Genomic DNA, 20,577 nt, shown 5'->3' on the forward strand with positions numbered 1-20,577 from the left:
CCCTCCACCACCACTATAACCCATTTCCAGAAATAAAGAGAAAGTAGGAAAAACCAAAAACTCTTGCAGTTTTCTGTTAAGTTAGGCCTAGAATCATTGCAAGGGTGGAAGCAGCTTGGGGCTTATCCCAAAAACCACTTTGAAGGATATCACATCACTTCCCACTTTGATCTTCAACACCAATTCTCCTTTCTCACGAGGAAGCCCAACTGAAAGCAACCAGGTAACCCAGACTCTTTCTGAGCTGTTCATACAGTCATCAAACAAAAGCAGTGTGCCAGTATACTGCTTTCCCTTGGAGCAGATGACCGTGCAGCCATCCATCAACGCGTGGAGTTAAACACAGCAAGTGTAAATCGCTTTCATGATCACATTTGCAGAATAATTTCCCTTTATGTTAAACAATTATAATATGTGGTTAGCTCTCCAGATGAAATTAGGGAGATTCAAAGCTCCAATGCGATTGTCTATCCAAACAGGCCCTAGGAGCTTAATACCCGAGTGCTCCTAATTTGCCCCCAGGATCTTCTTTGAATTCCTCTATTATTTGCATGAAAATGACCTTGGTTTAAGAGGATTTTTGTTTGTTTTTTGTTGCTGTTGAGGCAGAATCTCACTCTAGCACAGGCTAACCCAGAACTTGGTAGCCAAGGCTAGCCTTGGACTCATGGTGATCTTCCAACACTAGCTGGCCTCTAGGGTGCACAACCACAACACCTGGCTCACAATCTTGATTCTTTTTAAGCTTCGTGGCTTGGGTTGTTTTCCATACTCTTCCATGCTACAGTAGCTCCCGAAAAGGGGCCTTTTTGATGTTTGGGCAACAGAACCTCATGCCCACTGTGTCTCTGGAAGAGAAGATGTGCAGGCTCAGGGCTCCCCTGGACTCCTGCAGTACAGCTACAGAGTACAACATGATCTATATCACCCAGGATGGGACATCCATACCACACACATTGTCTTAGATCATACACACACACACACACACACACACACACAGAGAGAGAGAGAGAGAGAGAGAGAGAGAGAGAGAGAGATGCACTTGCACCCATATATGCACACACATGTCCTTCTGCTTGCGCAAGGAGAGGAGAGGCAGATTCTAATCAAACCTTTCCCTCTTGTTAGCCACCAGCCACCACTGATGTGTCCCCTCATCCCCTAAATGAAGCCAAGACTAGATTCTAAACACCCTCTAAACAAGATGAGTTTTCAGCTGTTTGAGGGGGTGGCAGATTGACAGATTTGAAGTCCTCTCACACATCCTCCATGCTTCCAGAAAGGGCCTGTTGACTGGATTCCTCTCCTTTGAGTCCTGCCGGACTCAGTCCACCAGACCTTTAGAGAATTGTGTGGCACCTTCAGTAAATCTGAGTTCCCTGACCACAATCAACCTCATCACTGGTAATGGAAGAAGTCAACAAGTTAGTGCATGGTGTGAAATTGAGGGACCAGGGTCCATTGAAACCTGGCACAGGATCTGGGCTGGAATAGCCAAGGCTGAAAGACCATGAAACACATCTGTCTCTATCCTGTTATGGAGGAGGAATGATGCACTTAAACTCCGAGACTCCACTATGAAAAATAAGGGCTGCAGTGTATTTACTGCAGCGAGAAAGGCAGAGCTATTAGCACCCGACATGCCAGCGCACTGGTGCTAAGTTACCCCTTTCTTGGATAAGTCATCTTAAATTAAATATTAAAGATTAATAAATATAATGCCCATAATAAACAGTACGCACTAATTTAATTAAAAATAGATGGTGGATTTTACAAATGGGGCATTACAGGGATGACAGAGAACAGACTTGTTATGCTAAAAATGTAGTGTTGAGGGTGTGCAATCTTGCTTCACATTACACCCTTATTGTGTCTCATTAAAATTTTAAAAATAGCTATTTTAATTGTCAAGCATTTGACAAACTGCTATAAAAACTTGACACTTAAGTTTCAATTTTACAATATGCATTTTAATGACTCCTTTTCCCCTGCATGTTTTGTTATCCATAATCCAAGATTCTTTTTTCAAAAAAATTAAAATGTCATCTTCCAGTAGAGTGTGTGTGTGTGTGTGTGTGTGTGTGTGTGTGTGTTTCTTCAGAGTTGAGCTTGCTGCAGGGATTCCAGAAAACATTTTAAATCTTTACAAATAAATATGAAAATTAGAACTACATTTTATTTCAGCTGCAGTCTGGTTTCCTTGTTGTTTGTGAAGCCTACATGGGTAGAAGGGAAGGAAGGGCCTCAGGGAGCTTCAGCCTGGCCTGGAAGGGCCTGTCAGAGACTTTTAGCACCAGCATTTTGAGAGGACTTCCCATGTCCTGCTCTTGGGATGTAAGACAAGATGACAGATGTGACTCACAGTCACCAATGTGTTCAAACCTTCTATTAAAGAAAGTGAACACTTTCGAGAGCCTCCCTGAAGGGCACTGTAGAAATGCTTTAGGCCCATCTGAACAGTCCAGTGGGCCTCTGAAATCCTTGCTACACTCTGGAAGGAAACTAGAGTAAGTCAGGGATGGCGAAATGCCTAGCCATTTAAGCAATTGGAATTGCTAAGATCCCTCCTGCTGACATCATGGCAAACAATCTGTCATTAGTATGGGAGTTACTTTGGGTTAGGAAAAGTCCATTCTCCTTGACAAACCAAATAAAAGTATGACAGTGATGGAGTCCTGTGGTACATACTAATGACTCAAATAGTCTCTGTCTTAGTCAGGGTTCCTTTGCTGTGAAGAGACACCATGACCACAGTAACTCTTGTAAAGGAAAGTGTTTAACTGTGGCTTGCTTACAGCTTTAAGGGTGTAGTCCATTATCATCATGGCAGGGAACAGGGTGGCATGCAGGCAGACGTGACACTGGAGAAGTAACTGAGAGTTCTACATCTGCATCTGCAGGCAGCAGAAAGAGGGAGCCTGGACTGGGCTTTTGAAACCTCAAAGCCCAGTGATATACTTCCCCCAACATGTGACACCTACTCCAACTAGGCCACATCTTCTAATCCTTCTCAAATAGAGATAGCTACCCCTGATGACATGGTGTTCAAATATATGAGCCTTAGTCAAATGACCACATTCCACTCTCTGGCCCCCATAGGCTTGTAACCATAATATAATAGAAAAATTTATTCAGTCCAACTTTAAAAGTTCCCAAAGTCTATCCCCAGTCTCAACACTGTTGAAAGTTCAAAGTCTCTTCTGAGATTCATAGCAGTCTCTTAACTATAACCCCCTGAAAAATGAAAATCAAAAAGTAAATCACTTATTTCCAACATACAATGGCACAGAATATATACATATATATATATATATATATATATATATATATATCCATTCTAAAAGGGAAGAATGGATGGGAGCACAGTGAGGAAATACTTGACTAAAGCAAGATCTAAAATGAGTGGGACAAACTCCAAACTCTGCATCTCCATGTCCGATGTCAGAGTGCTCTTCAGATCTCAACTCCATTCATCTTTGTTGACTGCAACATACCTCTCTCTCTCTCTCTCTCTCTCTCTCTCTCTCTCTCTCTCTCCTTCTCCCGCTCTCTCTGGCTAGTTCCACAACTGGTCTACAGTTTCCCTTGGCAAGTATCCCATGACTCTGGAACCTTCAACATCTTGGCATCTCCAACACAACCCAGGCTTCACTTTCATAGGTTCATGTAATGGCCCCTCTGGGACTCCATGCAGAGACACCCCTGACACATGCCTGGCCTCAACAACCTCTACTAAGCATCCAGGCATGGGATGACTTGGCATCTTATCTTCACAGGAAATGAAGGGAATCTTTGTGATATGGATAGAGAGCCACACTGAAGCTCCTCGAAATGGAGGGACTCCTCTAGTGAGGCACAACACTATCCAGCTGGAACCCTCCAACAGCAAGATTCTAGGAAGCTCTCACCCTAAAGTGTTCTAGTGGATTCCATGGCATCACTTGCATATGCCGGGAAGCCACAGAGAGCTGTTTCTAAGAATCAATTCTGGGTGTTCATTCATCAAGGCTTCCAGCCACCCCAGGCGGGTACAATTGATGGAGAGTCCTTTCCTATCCATCACCCACTGCCCACCACACCAATCTCCCAAATAACTTGACATGTTCCTGCTGAGAGTATTAATAGATATTCCAAGGCTTCCTTGGACTCCATGCTGAGAACAAGGCCCTACTGACCCACTACCCTGGACATGAAATCTATTCTGCCTGCTCCTATGTGAAGGTCACCTAGAGCGACTTCTCTTAGAAAAAGCAGACCAATGGAGGGAAGGGTATCTGTGCTTCATGATAAGGGGTCTTTTGAAGACTCTGCATGACCCTTCTTGACACAGTCTGCTCCAAACCAAGAGCAGCTGAAGCTGTTCACATTGACCTGAACACCCTGGGGGAGCACTTGCTTGCTGAGCGGGTCTTTGTGTTCATCACTTCTCTAGTCATTGCAAAAAAAAAAAAAAAAAAAAAAAGCCTGATACTGATAGAAGCAACCTAAATAAGGAAGGGCTTATTTTGTTGTAGTTCTAGAGTGGATACCCAGTTGATGTAAGGTTTGGTAAAGTCCACTGTAGTGGGAGTATACGGCTGGGTCTGTTTGTTATGAAATATGTATTCAAGGAATCTTTTTCTAACTCAAAGTTACAAAGATTGTCTCTCCCCCAGGAATCTCCAAGAACTCTTACAGCCTTGGGTTTGATATTAAGGTCTTTAATCCACCATGCGTTAAAAGAGACAAAGATCAAATCTCATAATTGACTATGGTAGTTTGTCTTCCATGATTGTCTTCCATGGAGTCATGAATTCTACCATTTTTAGCACTGATTTTATTAGAATTTGCTTTATTAGAATTTATTAAGAATTTCATATATGACTACTGTGTTAACACCCTTTTCACCCCACACTCTCTCCTCTCCAGCACGCCCTCTAACTTTTCTCTCTTAACTTCACCACCACTGTCTTAATTATTATTGTTACAATAGGAAGAACTAGTTGAGGCCTTGTTCGTCTTCTCTACTACATTTTGGTTCTTGTTCTCCATTTCTACCTTTATCTTCATGGTGTGCTGGTGTCTTAAGAATTTGTTTACTAGCTTAGATGGATAGGGTGCAGGCTCCCCTTGTCTCTAATGGACCATTAAAGCTATGGAAACGCCCTCTAATTGTGGCTTTAGATGCATCCCATGTGTCCTGCCTGCAGATTATTATTGTCACTTAGCTTGAACCATTTTCTCATTTCCACTGTGACATTATGCTTTGACGTATTATCTACTTATAAGTATATTGCTGATGTGCCAGCCTTGAAAGGTTTTCCCTTCTCAGAATGTTTTCAATATAAATTTAATCAGCCAGAATTAACTGAGATTTACCTTATTACTACATATAATAAATTCCATGTGTTTCTTCTTCACTTGAAAGAAATAAGTGTTATTTAGCTGTTTGGAAAACTAATACATGCATACAATGCATGCTGTATGGACATATATTACATGTATATATATGTGAGTTGTAGATTTTGATTTATGCTCATTAGATCTGATTTTTAAATCTCTTTCTTCAAATTCTGAAAGTTAAGGCTCAGTTTATCAGTTTATCAAGTTACTGACTGGAGAGAGGGAGCAAGGGAGACACAGGCAGACAATGATAGATAAATACATATTAATTTTCCATATTTTATAGATTTAATTGTTTCCTCTGTATCTTATGTTTCGGACTCATGATATAAATGCATAGGATTTTTACATTTTTGTGTTCCCAGTGTGTGAATCTTCTGTCACTTTACCTTTCTCAATCCCCTGCCATCTCTTTTCCCTGACACTAGCATAATTGCACCAGTTTTCTTTGCATGGTATTTTCATGGGCTATTTTGATATTTTCCGTTCAGCTTTCTGTGTGTTTGAACATAATCCGGTTTCCTGTGAGCAGCAACGGTCTATGTTCCACCCATTCTGGTGAGAGGGGCTTTAATCCTACTGCAGCCACCCATGCACTCAGCTTGTCATCTGTCCCTACTAATTCCTGTGCTCCTGTTTCCTTCCTTCCTTTCTCTATTTCCTTTGGTCTCCTCTCTTCATTTTTTTGTTATGGCATTTGATCACTCAGATAGATATCTCACTGTACTTTCCTAGCAGTGTCTGTACACTCTTGCATGACTGATATATGGCAACCATTCTCCAGAACATCCAACTTCCTCACCCATTCTTGTCCGAAGTGGTGTTGCAGGAGTAATTTTCAAAACAGTATTGGCAGGGCACTCTATTCAATGTTCATACAAGAAACAGTCCACATAATTCTAAGATGAAATAGAATGGAATTACAGTCTCTCATAGTCTCGCATGTAGCGTAGAGCTGTGCATATCATTATTGGGTTTTACACTTGTGCCCATCTTGGCTTCCTATTTGCTAACTTTTTCGTGCATCTCTAAGCTGTTTAGTTTAACCATTCTTATTGTTCTGGAAGAACATCATATAGTATGTCCTTTACTGAAACCCAGGTTAACTCCATCCAGCTCTCTGAAAAACAGCTCTTTGGCCTTCAATGTAAATTACTGCTCACACATTTACAATATGCCACATACATCTCTCACACCATCCTTAAACTATTCGAAAAATGGGGGAGGGGCTTTCTGCAACAGTCTAAGGATCTTTCTGGAGAACTGTCTTATAATTCTCCAGTTTCTTCTCTAGTTCTGCGAAGTGTGCCATTGAGTCACCCACTGAGTTCTGAATTGCTTTCTGGGATGCTTCCTGTTGGGGCTCTAAGACACAACCCTAGATTTTCTTTGTCGCTATTTTTCTATCAGCAGATAAACCTCTTAGAAGGCCAAGGAAGAAATCAATTGCATCCCTGTCGTGTCATTCTATCATACTTTGTGTACAAGCTCTCGTTTCACTGAGGGCAGAAACATGCCTGATGTGAGAGCTTGGTGGTACCTTACAGCAGCTGTCCTTGTGGATGATTCGAGTCCCACCTGGCACCTTTGTCTGCTATTATAAAGTGGGGAAAAGCAGATAAAATGTTCAAGAAACTGCTCTGAGCTGCACACAGACTTTAGCAGAGTTATAGTGAGCCTGCTAACTGTCCTCACAGTTGACAAAGGGTTTTCAAATAAAAAGGGTTTTCTCTACACCTGCCAAATAGGAGAGAGGCCCAGGGTAGTAAAGCAAGACAAAGATGAAATCACGAGTGCATCTGTAGGATACTGTGCTCAGAGCTCCTCAGGGTGGGTGTGATGCTTCAAAAACCCTCTTTGGCAGAAGGCAGAGTACCCACATCTCCTAAGAAGACTACCTCACAATAAGCTAGCAGACAGGATGGCCTATGGAGGCCCTATCCCAGAAGACAGTGTGTCTACTGTCCAGTGGAATAAACTCCAGGAATGCTGACTGGAAACCAAAGGAGTTTTGAAAAGAATTAAAACTAGCAGAAGCACAGACAACCTGGACAAAAAGGGATGAGAAAGCTTGGATGAAAACCACTGGGGCTGCTAAGCTTCAAAGTTAATGACTGCCCAAATCAACCCAGCCATTTTACAAAGGAAACTAGAAACCAGACCTCAGCGCTTCACCATGATAGTTCCCTAACAAAAGAATATGCAAGGAGTTTCCTACCTCGAGTCTGAGTTGACTAAAGTCCAAGTCTTGCCAAGGCTTCTGTTGTGTCCTCTCTCCTCCAAGGTAAAACATTTTCCCCACCCCACCCCACCGCAACCCAAAATGGGAGAGGGAGCTCCTAAGACTCAGGAAACAGGAAACTTGTAAGGGCTTAGGAAGCTCAAAGGATACAAGACCACATGGCCCCTCCCCAAAGGTTACATCAGCAGTAATGATTGCTAGGGAAAGGGGGTTGAAGAAGTGGAGCTACCTAAAAGTTAAGCAGGGAGCTATAGTGAAGTGGCTTTCTTAGTAGTCACCCATGGTGAGGGCTTTTGGGTGAAGTGGCTGCCTTTGAGTTCTCCGGGCTCACCCACACTTCTGTAAATGGCCTTTCATCCATACCCCTGTAAGTAACCAAGCTAGACTTGAGTGGCACTGTTTCTTTGGTTGGTACCTATATAGGGTGTTTAGACATTTGTTTCTATCTACCCAGGAAAAGCCACACAACCGCCTCCTGCCACGCCCCTTTTGCATGACTCTTCTGTGGTAGGCCCCTTGCTTGCCTTTCCTCTTCACGAAGCTGTAGGGATCCGTTGCCTTGACTCTCTTCATGCCTTTCAATTCACAGCAGTCACCACAAGCAGCATCTCTACCACACCTAGATCAGATTTTGATGGCAAGACCCTAAATTTCAAGCCAGCTATGACATGGGGAGACTTAGTAGTTGAGGGAAAGGTGAGGGTAACAAAAAGGACGTATGTAGTGAGAGATCAGATAGACCGTGCACACCCATGCAGGCTTTCTCTTACACTCGCCCAACATTTTCCAGTGCCATCCACATGAAGAGGACTCACTTCTAATCTTCTATATGGGAAGATCCACATATGATCTGGGCCACACCTTCTGCTGGCAGCCTGAATAAAGGACATAGAAGAAGAAAGCATTCTCTCTATTAGCCTATTTCTCTCACTCTCTCTATCAATTCCATTTCCTCACTGGCATTAGAGTCTGCTTCTTCAGGATTCCAGAATGTACTGAAGACCAGCTGAGACATCCAGCCTTGTTGACAGAACAAATACTAGATTCTTTGAATTTCCATTGCTAGTCAGCCATTGTTGGACTAGCTGGACCATAGCCTGTAAGCCATTCTAATAAAAACTCTATATAGAGAGAGATTCATCCTATAAATTCTATTCCTCTAGAGAACCCAGACTAATACACTTGTCTTTGTAGGACTCAGCCCACTGATACTGGGGAGGCAGGGGGTTAGAGAGTTACATTTGCCATTCAATGGTCACACATCTTGGTCAGGCACAGGGCTGTAAGACACAGGACTGGGAAAAATCAACCTTCAAAGTCCATTTGCAGTATAAGGCATAGTTTAAACTTCATCAGGGTTACAGATAAGCAAGAAGAACTAGGTCCCTTTTTCTCTTCACTGGCGGCTAAAGCTAGCTTGTCTCAGAACTCTGAGATGGAAAGTCACAGCTTACTCATTAGACAAAGCCCTGTGTTCTAAACAAACAAGGTGGAAAACCCAGAGAGAAAGCAGATCCTGGCCTGTGAGAGAAGAGGACAAGAATGAGTTGAGATAAAAAACTATAAAACTACAGTCTTCCACCAAAGCAGTATGGTAGCCATCTTTGCTTTTCCTACACATTCCACAGAATGGAATACTAACAACTGCTTCATTCTCCCTCCTCTCTTTAGCTTGCTATTATTTCCAGCATGACCACACTCAGAACTGCCTTCGGTTAAACCTGAGGATAATTACACTTAGCCAAGGACACCTACTTTCTGGCTAAGTACCAAGAACTGAGAGGATCCGTGATGCCTTTGCCGGGGTTGTGGAGCCTAGCACACAGGTGCACATCACACTGTAATTGGCTCTTTTGAAATTGGTAATCGCTTCTTTTTGTAAGCTGGAGTGTCACTGACAGGTAGGGCTGGGAGAACCCCACTGAATACATCAGCGACACAGGGGACCTTCGCAGTTTAGACAGGCATTGTTAATTGTCAACTTCTCTGAAACCCCCAACATCCTGGGAGGGACTCATTACAAAGCCTCCTCTGGAATAGAGATGAGGTCAGGCTTTCTATCTCCCACAAATCATTTGTCGGCGAGTGTGTTATCAAAATATGAGCCAGCCCCTTCAAATATATTTTAAACACTGTTAATGTATTTCCACATGTCACTGGCTGACAGCTCTGCCATCCTCTCTCCTGCCACCAGGGAAATTTACATGCATTTGAATTCAGTGGGCCAGGCTCAGCCGCCCCACACTGACAGCCCGTTTAACTGGGTGATAAGTTAATCTGTGTGCCGTTTGATGGATTTCTGTCTTTTACCCAAAACAGAGTTTACAAAAATGACTCAAGGAGGCTCTCTAGTTTCTGTGGAACTTGGGACACTTTGGAAGGTTGGACCACACACTGCTGGGCCTGCTGGGCCACACACTGATGGCTTCCTACTTCTTGTTCTTTGACCTGCATTACAAGCCCCTGCCTGCTCTTTCCTTCCAGAGACTCCAAGCATTTACTCAAGAGAATGAAAAACTGATCAGGCAATATGTGAAGACCCAACTAGACTTTAAGAGTGAGATTATCCACCTATGTACTTGGTGGCAATGAAATGCCTGTAACCAAATGTCCTGTTAGTTTGTCTTTATTGTGTTATATTCCTAGGTTTGCAGATGGTTGAACCAGGAGCAAACCCTCACCCAGCAGGGACCTCAGTTGACCTGGGTAAGGGCTAAAGCAGTGCTGGGAAGAAATGGGGTTGCAGGGAAGCATCTCTCTGAGATGAGACACTCCATGTAGGTGTTGTTGCATTCAGGAAGCCATAATCCCAAAGGAGAAGGAAAGTGATGAGGTCAGAGACAGGAGCATTCCTACAAATGACACTAAGAAGGGAAGATAGGAACAAAATCAGCTTTGGGTATTGTTCAGTGAGGCCAAAGATACTGTGGTAGTCTGAATGTATTTGGCCCCCATAAGCTCATAGGGAGTGTCACTATTAGGAGGAAGTGTGGTCTTGTTGATGGAGGCTGGATGATGGGCCTTTAATACAGACCTTGAGGCTGGAGGGCACACCTTTACTCTGGGCCACACCTTCTGCTGAACGTATGTCACTGTTGGTACAGGCTTCCAGGTCTTTTTCTCAAGCTTCACTTAGTGTAACATTCAATGGACATCCTGTTGCGTGCAAGATGTAAGAACTCATCTGTTTCTCCTGCACTATGTCTTGCCTGCATGTGTCCACGCTCCTCACCATGATGGACTGAACTTCTGAACTGTAAGCTGCCACCATGATTAAATGTTTTCTTTATGAGAGTTGCGGTGGTCATGGTGTCTCTTCCCAAAAAACCTAACTAAGACAGATACAGATAGCGGTAAGTAGAGATGGCAGTGGGGAGGGTCAGCTCTCTTCTGATTGTATCTGCTCGGGGGAGTGTGATGCAGAGTCTATGCTGGGCAGATAGTAGTGTGGGAGCAGAGTGAGTGAGAAAAATCTGAAAACACAGAGAAAATTAACTGGAGTGATTCTCTGGAAGAGTGGGGAAGGGTGGGCACATGGCCCTCTGTGGCTGTCTTCTTTGAATGGCATTCACGTTGAGACCAGTCAGCTTGACTGGTCAGCCATGTCTAGATCCTCAGCAGCAGCTGCAGGGAGATCTGGGCCAGACCAGGCCTGTCACTTTGCCAGCTAGGAGGAACAGAGGCAGGAGGCCAGAGCCTTAGTGGTGCTCAAAGGGTACCTGCAGAGCATGCATCAGATGAGGTACCCAGGGACGTGTCTTCCTGAGGGAGGAGGGTACAAGTGAAGACATGTCAGCTCTCCGACTCCACCTTCCTTCAGCTATGGGGAGGGAGAGGCACTCCCTTTTCAACCCTTCCCCAGGCCAATCTCCTAAAGAGAGCACTGGCCTCTATTCCACACACTGGTCAAATTCTGAAGTCATCAGTTTCCTCTGATCTGGTGGCATGGGTTTTAGATATCCAAACTTTCCTTGGTTCCCTGTACCTGGAATAATGATCTCTGACCAGCTCAACTTCTAATGCACCTTCATTTGTAAGCATTTCTTCACACCATCAGGCACCATGGACCCATCTTTCAAGACTCCTTATAGCCTGTGCTGCCTAGGAAGGCATGAAGTCCAAATCCTTACATGAATGAATATTGAGGATCAGCTGATTGCTCTGAGTAGTCAATCTCCTGGGAAACTCCCAGAATAGAAGAGTGGTTGGATCTGGACTCTGTTAAAGCCATGCTTATTCTTAAAGCCCTATGCTGACAGAGTATTGTATAGAACTCCAGAACACTCAAGAAAAAATCTGAAAGACCCAGTAGAGGAGGAAGACACTACCTAAAATCCATTACTCCAACCCAAAAGCCACATGAGGCAGAGCTGGATAAATCCAGGCCCAGTTCAGCTCTTTCCCACATCATCAACCTCCTTCAGAGACAGATGGTTTGTTTTTGAGGAGTAATCATGACGGCAGCACCCATAGGGGTTCAGAGTACATCAGCACTTCTGACTACTAACAAATTCCAAAACTTAAACCATCTAGGCATCATTCCTGTGTGCTGCCTGCAGGAACTTTCCAGTGTTGTGTTTCTAAATCATGAAACACCCAGTGTAGTTGACATTTTCTTTGGGCCACCAACCAGGTCCCAAATAAAGACATGGGAACTTAGTATTAATTATGAATGCTTGGCCTTAGCTTAGGCTTGTCCTACTAGCTCTTTTAACTTAATTTATCCTGTTTCTATTCATCTAAGTTTTGCCTTTGGGATTTGTACCTTTTTTTTTCATTCTGTATATCCTACTTTCCTGCTTTCCTCCATGTCTGTCTGTCTAGCCTCCGGTATCTCCCTGTTGTCTCCTTTCTTTCTCCCCTAAGCCTAAATTCCTCTTCTTCCTTACTCTTTCTGCCTGGAAGTTCCACCTATACCTTCTCCCTCACCATTGGCCATTAGCATTCTATTAAACCAATCAGGTGCCTTAGGCAGGCAAAGTAAAACAGCAACATATACTTACATAAATAACCAAATGCAACACGTCTTTGCATAGTTCAACAATTATTCTGGAACAACACAGAAAGACTTAATGTAAAGAATCTAAACAATTCAAGTGCAGTACCTGTGCTAGCCTTCCTTGAGCTGGTTATCAAGGCTGCAGTCAAGAAAGGGACATGCACATAATTCAGGCTGTGCTAATATAAATGGATGGTGTCTTAGTTACTTTTCTATTGCAATGAAGAGACACCATAACTGAGGAAGCTTATACAAAAAGATTTTTATTAGAGGCTTGCTTACAGTAACAGAGGATTAGAGTCCATGACCATAATGGTGGGGAGCATGGCAACAGGCAGGCACCCATGGCCCTGGAGCACTAGCTGATAAATCATATCTCATCCACAAGCATGAGACAGAGAGAGAGAGAGAGAGAGAGAGAGAGAGAGAGAGAGAGAGAGAGAAACACTGGGAATGGTGCGAGATTTTGAAACCTTAAAAACTACCCCCAGCAACAAAACCCTCTCCAACAAAGCCATACCTTCTAATCCTTCCTGATGGGGGAAATACTTCTGTGTATGTTTATCTTATTGATAAATAAAATACTCTTTGGCCAATGAGACAGCAAGTAGATGGGACTAGGAGTCAAAGAGGATTCTGGGAAATGTAGTAGAGAAGTGCTAATCCAGGCAAGAAGTGACATAGCAAGGAGACTCATATTTAAAGAAGGAGAAACAGGAAGGTCTCCCTTTTCCCCTCCGCTCCTGCTCCAGCAGCACAATGTGATCCACCAGCAAGGATGGACACCATAAGGCATCCGATAAGATAAGTCTTATAAAATATATAGATTTGTGATAATTAAGACTGAGCTAACAGATGAGGAATCCTAGTCATTGGCCAAGCAGCATTGAACCTAATACAAGTTTCTGTGTATTCATTTGGGCCTAACTTGGGCAGGCGGCTGGCATAAAGCACACACGTGGCAGTGAGGCTCAGGCAGCTTTTGGCAGAAATATTTATCGTAACACCTTCCCAAACAGTTCTACCAACAGAAGAGCAAGTATTCACATATGGCCTATGAGGGCCATATCATCCAGACCACCACAGATAGGACAGTGTTCTCCTCCTGGCACCAGCTCACTTCCCCACAGAGCTTTTGCAAAGGCTAGCGGCATGGAAACTATGACAAGGCATTGCCTTCAAGAGGAATGACCAGTATTGAAGCAGCATACAGGGGCTGTGGACCCTGGAGATTAGCTTATCATGGTCCAAAAGAAGCTGCAAAGTCCACTTCATAGACAAACATTCTGGATATTTAATAATAGTCACTGCCCTTTAAAATAGCAGTTGAGATGCCAGATGCAGCCCCAGCCATGGTAGACTGTCTCACCCATTTCTTTTCCCACACTGCCTGATGCATTTCCTACCGGGTAATACCACAGCCAGCAGTAGTCTGGCCCCTGTGACAGTCCCACATTCTGGAAGCTCTTACCTCTGCCTTCTGTTCTCTCCCCGGGTTGCTGTGAGCCACCAGGTGGGTCTGAAGTGACAGATCTCCTCTGCCCTCTCTGTAAACACGGGGATAACATGGGGTGCAGACGCTGGGGAGGATAAATGTGTCATCCAGATTCAGATCTGTCGTCACAGCCCCCCCTCACCAGACCTCAGCAGCTCCCACTGTGCACACCTGCAGCTGCTGACTGTGGAGAAATGAGAAATTCAGAGGCTACAGGGCACCCCGCAAACTCGAAGAACCAACCCAACCTGCACAAAGGTATTTAGCACAGGTGTTTCTGTAATTGTGATACAGAAGGAAGCTTCCCAGGGTTCACTAGTGGGTAGCCCTCACCAAGCTTGCCTCTACCTGCCAGAGGAGGCTGGTGGCAGATTTGCACCCATGCAAGGAGCTAGGCAAGAGCCTTCAGCTTTATCTACACACATCCCTTTGGCATGTACCCACTTAAGATCCACCTGAGGATTCTTTGCAGCCAAAGAATCATAAAGAAAAAACAGCAGGGTATTGCTAATAATCATGCCAAAACTGCCTTTCTGAGCACCAATAATAAATTCATTTTTTTTCACCAAAAAATATTTAATAGCCTGGAATACTATTGCACTTTGTCTAATTAATTCTAAAATTTTATTCTTATGATGTGAAGATGTAGTCAACAAGCATCCTTATAAAAATGTGGGGGAAAGGCATGCAAATGCACCAGGCTGTTAACTAATCATAACAACATTTTGTTTTGTTTTGTTTTTTCTGAATTCCAAGGTTTGTTTTGTTTGTATTTAGCTTTTATTAAATGTTTCATGTTTGAAACCTATGGTGGGTGGTTTACTTTACTTTTAAAATGGCACCCACATTTGTCTCTCATTAAAAGGTTCTGAACAGAGCTGGAGAGATGGCTCAGCAGTTACAAACACTTACTACTCTTGCAGTAGACCAGGGTTCGATTCCCACTACCCACAATGGCCTATAACTCCAGCTCCAGGGGATACAATGCCCTCCTCTACTCTCCTAGGGTACCCACATACATGTGGCAAACATAAACACACACATACACATACACATAAATAAGAAATAATAGAAATAAATCTTTTAAAAGATCTGCAGGGCCTTTGGCTTTGCTTCCTCCCAGACCACAGAGGAACTGCCATGCACCAGCTAAGACCCTAGAAGCAGCCACAAAAAGGCAAGCAGGATGTGGCTATGCCTGCACCTGTTGGCCTGAGGAGTTTGGGGCCCTGGAGGAGGTCAGCCAAGTGGTTACGACAGACCAAGGTGGGGAGTTTAAAGTCAAGAGTCAGCTGTAGCCAAGGCCTGTCAGGAGCAAGGGCACCAGGGATCAGGAAGCCTTGATGCACGGATAGCCTGAGGTTTGAGCAGTCAGACTTAGAGCTGAGAAGGCAGCAGGCATGAGGCAGGGGTCACAAGGGCCCACTCTTCTTCCTGAAGCACAGCAAGAAATCTTAGCTTTTCTCCTATCCTCTCCTCCCTCCGGGGTCATTCTCATTGGTCTCCCCAGCTCTGGTCTCATATGTTAATAGGTAGACAAGAGAGACTAGACTCATTTCAAAAGTGAGTGCCGTTCCCCAGCACCCCCTAACTCAGTGGGTGGAGTGGACTTTGGCCACATGGTGCCCCTTTCCCAAATGCTGAATGGAGACTCACACTTCCCTGTTGTCTGCCCTTCTGCTTATACCCCTGGGTTAAGCAAGGAGGGAGGGAGCAGGGACAGAGAGCAGGACAAAAGCCCCAGACCTCACGCTGAAAACTCATACAATTGACCACATACTTCAGGCACACAAGGACAGGAAGGTAGGACAGTGCCTCAGCAGAGCAGAAGGACACCCAGAAATGCAGCCTGAGCCCATGCCTGGGCAATGCTCAGTCAGCCCTGGAATGGTCCTGCCTTTGCAAGTTGCGGGCTCCGCAGCAAGGGGAGCATCTGCAATCCAGAGTGCCATTTGGCACCTCTTTCATTTTTAACGTACTTTTCAATATTATTTCTCCGTCGCCACATGGTGAATTTTGTCCTTCTGAGAGCCAAAGACAAACACAGGCATGCTCCACATACACAATCAAAGGGAGCTGTTTCCTAGCAACAGGAGCCCTGGGTGGCCTGGAGCCACCTTCCCTTGCAGGGACTGGAGTTCGGCCTATGGGCTTAGAGGCTGGCACTGAAGCCAGACCCAGGCGACCTGAGAGGAGGCCTGGGAGTCTGCATCTCCCCATGCTAGTGGCCCAGTTGCTTGACATATTTGATGCATGTGCACAATCTCATATGTGTGCACAAAACACATGCACTCTCACTACAAGCACACAAGGTCCTCTTTGCCTATGTAAGCTTACCAAGGCAAAGCCAATCACAGACCTGTACTCACTCAGTGGGATTGTGATGGGGTGCCCTAGTCCTGACTCTACCCTAGTTCTTCTCAGATTACTGAAGCCAACAAGGGTGCCCTCTTAAGGCCAGTGTCTTCATATAGATCTCTCTTCCCAGGTAACTGGTATGATTCTGAACCTGCCATCTCTACATGGAACCTATCAGAGCTATCCCCACAACACCCCACTGAAGTGCTGTCACCCCAGTGTTAATCCACCCATGTCTCTGCCAGTAGTTTAGAGGCTCAGTGCATCATACATAGGAAGATTCCATGCATTCTTTGAAGTGTCTCACTGCTTTGGGGCTGGTGTACATGTTGGGGGGGGCAGGGGATGTATTTGGGAGTCTCCCAGTTTTGACAGCTTACCTAGCCAGTGCTGCACATAAACCTTTTAATGGATTCTGTCACTTTAAGATATGGTTGCTTTGGCTCTGCTAGTGAAATCTTCCTACTTTATACAAACATTCTTATTTTATTTTGTTTTTGTTTTCCATCTTTCAGTAATAGATGCTGTTCCATACCTTCCCACTTTGAGCACAGAAGGTTGACACCCAAAGGTGTTATGGGATGCTAAGATGGCAGAGCCCCTCCCAAAGGAAGACACAAAGTCTATCCCGTGCTGGGAGATGAGAAGCCACTCTTAGGTAAACTTGATAACCACATCCTCAGACCTGGAAAATGCAAATGCACGCCAATACAACAGTCAAAGACTGAACCACACCACACTTTTTTCTCATTTGAGACATAGGGAATCTTCCCACTGGGAGCTCCTCACCCCATGATTTCCTGCCACACGTAGGGACCACCCTGCACAGAGCATGCAGTGCCATGACTGAAACAGATTGGCATCTCCAAACCTGGGAAGGCACAGTGAAGCAGAGGCACTCCTGAAAGGTAGTTCCTTATTGGCTCCACCTCTCGTTTCTAATTCATTTTCTGTTTACTTTCCGTCTATTTTTATTTTATTTATTTATTTTGTGAGATTCCCCCAGGAATTGTAGATGTTATTATTTTGGGGTGCATTTTCAATGAAGCAGTTCTTGGATGTGCTTCTCACTTCTCAACATCCTAATTTTTCCATCTGCTTGTTGGAGAATGGAGCTCCCCGACCCACCCCTGCCCCAAAGCCTCTGCTCTTTGAAGTTAATTTAGCTTTTCTTTGGGGGCTTTGTTCGGTGTCTGCCAGCTTGTATGTCTGGATCAAAGGGTAATCTTTTAATTGGAAGGTTTTATGATTTTTATTTATATCTTCTCCAGTTCCAGAGAATGCTTCATGGAGATGGGAAAGTCCTGCTTTGGCAAAAGAGCTGTCCATATGTCTGTTTACCTTTATTAACAGGCTTCCCTGTGACCTCGTATGAGCTGTGATTCTCCCTAGCAGTGAAGAGCTGCCTCTCTCTGCAACCATCTTTCTGTTAATAGCCACCCTTCCCCATTGCTACTTTCTTACAGGATTTTTAATACCTTGGTGCTGTGTTATGTGACCCTTCTTAAGGAGTTTAATTAATGTCATGCATGCATCCATTAGTTTTTATATTTTTATCAAAATCAATAGTCATGTTATCTAATTTCTTAAATGAAGCATGCTTTATCTGTTGTCCTTCCCAAGACTTAATCCTCTTTTGTCTGTAGCTGGATGTCTACCAAGCAGCATCTTAAAAGATCTGATTTTTTTTAATTCACTGAGGGACATGTCTCCTTCCCCAATGGGTGAGTGTAAATGCTTATGGTCAGCAATGTTATTGTGACAACTCTCTAGTTAAAATGTTCCATTCCTGCTGAGTTTCACACATTAATCATGTTCTGTCTGGGCACTGTCTGGTGCCCCCCTCAAAAAAAAGGCATCATTTCCAGGCATGGGACACATGCACTGCACATCCGCAGCATTTCATAGTATCTCTTCACTAGGGCCCTTCCTACCCCCTTTATGGAGGAGGGTGGTATTTGACCATTTTTGCATGACTTGAATCCCATGTTCTGAGTTCATGTGTTTCCCTCTGCCTCTGTCATCTTTTGTTGAACAAGTGTATCCTTAGTTCACACCCCTCAAATGTTTCTCTAATCCCAGAGACTGTGAAAAGAATGTTCAATCAGAGTCCATAATCTGAGCCTTAATCCAAGGGAAGAAGACAATAACAGCATGGCAAATGACAATAAGCACCATGTCAAATGATGTAGTGGGTGACCATAGGGAAGGAGAGCCTCAGATGAGAAGCTGTTTTCTTCAATGGTTGGGGCAGCTAATGGGTATTTGAACTGATACCTCAATGAAGACAGGAATTGAGCCATGGGGATATCTGGTAGGGAGAGAGGGAGGGAATCATGAGACCAGCCAGCGCAAAGGCCCTGAGGCATGTGGGGCTCTGAGCAGGGCTGGGGAAGGGAGAGAAGAGAATTGATGGGATCCATGAAGTTAGATAGGAGGGTCAGGAGAGGAGGATGGGAGGGAAAAAGAGAGCCTTAAGGAAGTTCTAAGCAGAGATGTGATTTAGGTTGTGTTATATCATTAAAGAATATTCTGACTGCTAAGTGGAGGCTAGACAAAAGGGAAACCAGGAGGCTGATATCCCTTCAATTCTGGTGATAACATGAGGAGGGGAGACCAAGCCAGATATGTCAAAGCCATGATGACTCATTGAATGTGAGGGGACAGGACACAGGAAGTTGAGGCAAACAGTCTTCTTCAGATACAGTAGTTATCACCAAGGAGTTAGAGAGACATGAACCCCCAGTGTTTTCATTTACTTTCCCTCTGTGAACAACTGTCTGTGGGAGCTTGAACATGTATCCTCAAATAATGATGAAACATAGCCCCTTGTGCGGTGGCATTGGCAGGCAGTGTCCTTGGGTGTCAGAGGCCTCGGAAATACACAGCATATGGCAATTGATAACTTAAGTGTCAACCTACCAGACTCTGATGGAAATAATCCTGTCTAGCAAGGTTGCCTGTATCTGTAATTTCTTTCATGTGCCTCTTCATTTCTTCCCTAAAAATAGCTTTGGGTGTATTCCCACTTCTTATGTGTTTACCTCATGAAAATATTCTATCTATTGGGCACACATGTATCTATGGATGGTCAGGAAGATAAATTTTCATTTAACTATATAATTTCAATATATAGAAAATATACTAGGACATGCTTCATAGCTAGATCTATTTGTCCAACAAGGACTATAGACACTTAAAAGCCTGCTTTGTTCCTTTTGCTTAGACTAACTGCACACAATTAGCTCACTTTTATCTCACAGCAAGTTCAAACTAGACTAAAGGCTTTTTGTAAATAGAACATGAGTTTAAACCTTTACAGCTATACGCAAGGTCAGAGTTGCAGATGTCCAACCAAGGTTGCTACACAAAGCACCCTAAGAAAAGCATGCCACGTCTTTACTAGCCAAGTCTGCTGACATTAGACAGACCTATGCCCCAAAGTATGTCACTGCACACTGTGGCCCGCCACCAAATCTGGTCATGGTCTTACTCCTGAAACCTTGAAAGTTTTGTGTTGCCATGGTAAATGACTCTGCTACTTACTGCTTTCCCTATTGACCAATGAAAGGTAACTCTTGTAATTTTTTTCATTATTTGACAACTCCTGTAAGAAAGAGAGTTTTGAGACTAAAAGAGAAGAAGTTAGGGGGAATTAGAATTAGGAGGAGAGTTAGAATAGAGGCAGAAGAATAAAGAAACTTGTTCACAATAGATGGTATAAGAGAATTCATTCACCCTCAGATACCCTAAGAAAAAGTTCCTTTCACTTCCTGTGGCATCCAATCTGAACCCTGAAGAGGACCTTGGGGATGGACCCCAGGGCTCTTGATACTTGGAAATGTGATGAAGTCATGAGGGTGGAGCCCTCATGAATGAATTTCTGCCCTTACATGGATTTTCCACACTTGTGCCCTTCCACCTTCAGTCCTATGAGGGTACAACAGCAATGCTCCATCCTAGAATAAGAACGCTCATAGAAGAAGTTCCTTACCAGACATCAATGACCTTTATCTGGCTTTCTGCAGACTCCAGAACTCTGAGCAATGCATCTTTGGTTTTTATAAATTTCTAAGCCTCTGGTATTTTACTATAGCAGCA

The sequence above is a fragment of the Cricetulus griseus genome, chromosome 3 (assembly GCF_003668045.3).
Source record: "Cricetulus griseus strain 17A/GY chromosome 3, alternate assembly CriGri-PICRH-1.0, whole genome shotgun sequence".
Taxonomy (NCBI): Eukaryota; Metazoa; Chordata; class Mammalia; order Rodentia; family Cricetidae; genus Cricetulus; species Cricetulus griseus.